This window comes from Nicotiana tomentosiformis, chromosome 4, assembly GCF_000390325.3.
Source record: "Nicotiana tomentosiformis chromosome 4, ASM39032v3, whole genome shotgun sequence".
NCBI classification, from domain to species: domain Eukaryota; kingdom Viridiplantae; phylum Streptophyta; class Magnoliopsida; order Solanales; family Solanaceae; genus Nicotiana; species Nicotiana tomentosiformis.
The window spans coordinates 68,692,027-68,698,026 of record NC_090815.1 but is presented as its reverse complement, the minus strand read 5'-3'; positions in this window follow the sequence as shown (position 1 = coordinate 68,698,026).

The window sequence follows — 6,000 nt, the reverse complement described above, 5'->3', positions numbered from 1 at the left end:
TTTCCCTCCGTAGAATGTCGTGACGGCACCTAGTCTCTAAGACTAGGTAAGCCTAACAAACATGCGGAATAACTGAAATGATAATTTTAATTTCAAAAAAAATATCAACAACTATATGAAATAAAATCTGCAACTCAACATGTACATCTCCCAAAACCTGGTGAAAATATAAGTCACAAGCTCTAAATACAATACTGAACACTCATATACATCACTGACTATAAAGATGAAAAGAAATAAGAAAAGAACAGGGTAGAAGGGGACTTCGAGGCCTGCGAACGCGGGCAGGTGTACCTTGAAGTCTCCAAAGGTTGATAGGATGTACCTGTATATGAACAAAACATGTGCAGAAGCGTAGTATGAGTACACCACAACGGTACCTAGTAAGTGCCAAGCCTAACCTCGGTAGAGTATTGACGAGGTCAGGCCGAGGCCCTACTGGAGATAATAAGAAACAAGACATAAAATATAATAATATACTGAAATAACAGGGAAGGGAAACAATAAAGAAATTACAGAAAGTAACAACACGGAAATCAAGGAAGCTAATAAAATCACGAAAGGAAAACAAGGATTTTACATGTTAAGGAAACAACAACCAAACAATACAGCAAATAAAGAAGATCAATATGGGCACTCCTAAGGTACCGCCTCGTAGTCCCAAATTATTAAAATAAATCATAGTCTTTCCTTATATCACCGCGGGAGCCTTTACATTAAGTTTTAAAAATCATTTTTTCCGAAATAGCACCTTGCGTTTTAGCCCACCTTATCACACCGCATGGCTTCTAGTAGTTCCCTACTAACCACGCGTATCAAGCCTACCTTATCTCACCGCATACGTTTCAACACCCAGACCTTATACCACCGCATGCGTATCAATAATCACGTCACGGCAAAAACCTCGTGCAAACAGTAACAACCACACGGCAGAAATCTCATACAAAAAATAACAACAGCACGGCGAAAACCTCGTGCACACAACCAAACAATCACCTCAACAATAACACGGAAGTCAAAATGTAACAACTAAATAAAATGACACTTCATAACTTACACCTTGTCTCAATAGAAACCACGACCTTTGCAACTCAACACCAAACTCAACAACAAGATATTTCAAGGATAGCAAATTTCAAGTAAAGAATTTTCACAGTTTAATGAATACGGAATTAAGAAAGCAAGTAATTCAACTAAACATGTAGTACAAGTTGCAAATAAGATATAAGATAATTAGACATGTGAAATTAGTCTAAACATGATGACTATAATATGCTAAAGTGACTCTATTAAAGCATGAAAAAGAAACTACGAAGCTAAAACTGGAATCTCAACATTTAGCCCGTGTACGCACTCGTCACCTTGCGTACACAGCCTTCACATATCACAAATTATCACAACAGTACCAAATCCGAAGAAATATTTCCCTCACACAAGGTTAGACAAGTTACTTACCTCAAACCACGACAAATCAATCAATTAGAAGGCGTTTCCCTTGATTTTCCAACTCCGAACGACTCGAATCTAGCCAATATAATTTCATACTATAAATATAACTATAGAAAACTACTTTAAATGAATAAATTATGATCTTAGCAAAGAATTGAAAAATCACTCCAAAAAGTCAACCCGGGCTCGTGTCTCGAAATCTGACCAAAATTACAAAAACTAAATACCCATTCAATATCGAGTTCAACTATACAAGAATTACACAAATACGATACTAAAATCCCGCTCAAAACTCCAAAATTCAGCCTAAGAAGTTTCCTCCATTTCCCCCAATTTTAAACTCCAAAACACTAATTTAAAAGATGTAATTAACAGTATATTCATGGGAATTAATCAAAAATGAGTCAAGAATGCTTACCCCAACAATTCCTCTGATAATCCCTCAAAAATTTGCCTCAAATCGAGCTCCCAAAGTCCCAAAATGAATTATGAAATCAAACCCTCGAATCCCCATTTTCTGCCCAGCGACTTCCGCTTCTGCGACCAATAGGTCGCTTCTGCGATGCCTCACATGCGAAAAAACCATCGCAAGTGCGGTCCCAACTTAAGTCCAGGGCTTTCGCTTCTGCGGATAAGGGCTCGCATCTGCGAGACCGCTTCTGCGGAGAAAGGACCGCATCTGCGGTCAAGCCCAAGGGTGTCTCCCCAAGTTCCACTTCTGCGAAGGTAGCCTCCGCATCCGCTAGTCTACTTCTGCTGAAAATTGATCGCACCTGCGATCCTAGCTGGGCCTAGACAAAATCTACTTCTGCCCACACCAGCGGCCAATTCCTTCACAGGTGCGAAGACACATAGCCTAGCTTCAACAGATTTACACAAGTCTAAAATGATCTGATATCGATCCGAATCGCACCCGAGGCCCCCGGGACCCTGTCTGAGTATACCAACTAGTTCCAAAACACTAACGGACCTACTCAAAGCCAAAAATCACATCAAACAACATGAATTCAATGAATTGCAACCCAAATTCAAGCTTAAGCAACTATGAACTTCCAAATTTCGGAACCGACGCCGATACATACCAAAACAACTTCGATTGACACCAAATTTTGCACTCAAGTCATAATTGACATTACAGGCCTATTCCAACTTGTGAAATTAAAATCCGACCCCAATATCAAAAAGTTCACTCCCGGTCTAACTTCCCAAAATTCCACAAGTTTCCAACTTTCACCAATTAATGCCAAAACGACCTATGGACCTCCAAATCAACATCCGAATACGCTCTTTAGACTCAAATCACCATATGGAGCTATTGGAACCATCAAAACTCTATTCCAAAGTCATCTTCACCCAAGTCAAACTACAGTCAACTCCTACGACTTAAACTTCCAACTTAGGGACTATGTGTCCTATATCATTTCGAAACTCTCCCAAAACCAAAACCAAATACCCCGGCGAGTCACGTAACCACAATATAACATAGAGGAAGTATAAATTAGGGAATCAGGGCCAAAATACCCAAAACGACCGCCGGGTCGTTACAGTTGATTGCTCTAGGTGGCTCGACCAACATCATCAGATCGAGGGTCATAGAACACTGGGGTAGCAGGATCAAATCGTACCGGCGGTCCGGGTGTTGAACGGATTCAACATGGCATGCGAGACCACGAAGGGTGATATAACTTTACCGGTAAACACTGCCGGGACCACCCAAGAAAAAGAGTTCTAGGTGATCGAAGGGGATATGAGGTACAACGCCTTGTTCAGAAGGCCATGGGTTCACAATACAAGAGTGGTGCCTTCGACCTTACACCAGGCGCTGAAATTTCCCACTCCAGGAGGAGTCAAAACAGTCTATAGAGAACAACCAGGCGCAAAGGAAATGTTCGCTATCGATGAAGTAATCCCGGCGCCCGCTGTTTCAACATCAAAAAGCAGGGAACCGACCAAAAAAAAAACTAAATCGAATCAATGATACCGGCCTCAGCCGATCCATAAAAACAGAAGGAGCACAGAGCAGGCGATGAGGATGAACAACGTCCTGAGATCTTTCATAGCGCCCGATGACACTGACGCCATCTAATCGACGATCGAGGGGTTGGAGTAGGTTATATTGATCGAGCACCTAACAAATCGAAAGGTATACCTTGGCACGGGATTAACCCCCGAGCTCAGAAAAAACTTATTGATTTTCTTAAAGCTAATGCTGATTGTTTCGCCTAGTCTCATCTAGATATGACAGGGATACCACCGGAGGTAACAACTCACAAATTGAGCTTGGATCCAAAGTTCCATCCGGTTAAGCAGAAGAGAAGGCCATAGTCCGAGATCAAACACACATTCATCAAGGATGAGGTATCAAAACTTCTAAAAATAGGTTTCATCCGGGAAGTTAAATACCCAGATTGGTTAGCTAATGTAGTATTTGTGCCTAATAAAGGAAATAAACTTAGGATTTGTGTATATTATAAGGATCTAAACAAGGCATGTACGAAGGACTCTTTCCCTTTGCCTAACATCAATCGAATGATCGATGCAACGGTCGGACAAGAGATACTAAGTTTTCTCGACGCTTATTCTAGGTACAACTTAATTTGGATGGACCTAGGCGATCAAGAAAAGACTTCTTTCATAACCAAATTTGGCACCTACTATTATAACGTAATACCATTCGGATTAAAGAACGTCGGTGTCACATACCAATGCCTAGTCAACCGAAAGTTTGAAGAACAAATAGGAAAATCAATGGAAGTTTATATTGACGATATGTTGGTTAAGTCCCTGTGAGCAAAGGGCCATTTGAAACATTTGCAGGAAACCTTCGACATATTGAGGAAGTACAACATGAAGCTAAACCCGGAGAAATGTGCATTTAGAGTCAGCTCGGGCAAGTTTCTCGGATTCATAGTCTCTAACTAGGGAATAGAGATCAACCCGGACAAAATAAAGGCCATAGAGGACATCGCCGTAGTTGACAACGTCAAGGCAGTACAAAGACTGACCGGGAGAATAGCCGCATTGGGCCGGTTTATTTTGAGATTGTCGGATAAGAGCCATAGGTTCTTCTCACTATTGAAAAAGAAATCCAACTTCTCTTGGACCCTGGAATGCCAGCAAGCTTTAGAAGAACTCAAGCAATACCTATCAAGCTCCCCTCTTGCTTCACACTCCGAAGGTGGACGATTAGTTGTACCTCTACTTGGCAGTTTTCGAGGTGGCAGTAAGTGGTGTCCTGGTTCGGGAAGAAGAAGGTACACAATTTCCTATTTATTATGTTAGTGGAACCCTAGGCGATGCAGAAATAAGGTATCCTCACCTAGAAAAATTAGCGCTCGCCTTACTAAGCGCTTCTAGGAAATTAAAACCGTACTTTCAATGCCGCCCCATATGTGTCATGACCTCTTATTCGTTGAGGAATGTCATGCATAAGCCTGAGATCTCGGGGCGGTTAGCCAAATGGGCCGTATAAATTAGCGGGTTTGATATCGAGTACAAACCCTGGACTTCCATAAAATCTCAAATTTTGGCGGACTTTATGGCCGACTTTACGCCGACCTTGGTACCCGAGGTCGAGAATTACTTACTACTTACTTCAGGGATTAGCTCGGGGATTTGGACCCTATTCACGGATGGTGCCTCCAATTTGAAGGGGTCCGGGCTCGGTATCGTATTGAAACCACCTACGGGTAATGTAATTAGATAGTCTATTAGAACTGTAAAATTGACTAACAACTAAGACGAGTATGAAGCTATGATTGCAGGTCTAGAACTGGCTAAGAGCCTAGGGCCCGAAGTGATCGAGGCCAAATGTAACTCCCTTCTTGTCGTAAATCAAGTAAATGGGATGTTAGAAGTAAAGGAGTAATGAATACAGAGGTACTTGGATAAGTTGCAGGTGACCTTACAATGATTCAAGGAATGGACTCTACAACATATAACTCGGGATCAAAATAGTGAGGCTGACGAACTGGCCAACTTGGGGTCGTCTGTCGACTCTAATGAATTTGATTGGGGGCAGTGTTACAACTGATGAACTCAGTGGTAGAAGAAGGTCATGCCGAAATAAACTCGACAGGTTTGACTTGGGATTGGAGAAACAAATACATAGACTACCTGAAGATAGGAAAATTGCCATCGGATCCCAAGGAGTCAAAAGACCTGCGCACCAAAGCTGCCAGGTTCAGCTTGGTTGAGGGGAAATTGTTCAGAAGATCCTTCTTCGGCCCACTAGCTAGGTTCTTGGGTCCGGGAGAGACTGAATACGCTATGAGAGAGGTCCACGAGGGCACTTGTGGGAACCACTTGGGGGTAGAATTCTTGGTTCGAAAGTTAATCAGAGCCGATTACTACTGGAATGAGATATAGAAAGATGCGAAAGACTTCGTACGGAAATGCAGCGAGTGTCAAAGACACACCCTAATGATTTATCAACTGGGAGAGATGCTTTACCCGGTCCTATCACCATGGCCGATTATAAAATGGGGGATGAATATCGTCGGTCCCCTTCCATGGGCGTCCGGTAAAGCCTACTACATACTACTCATGACC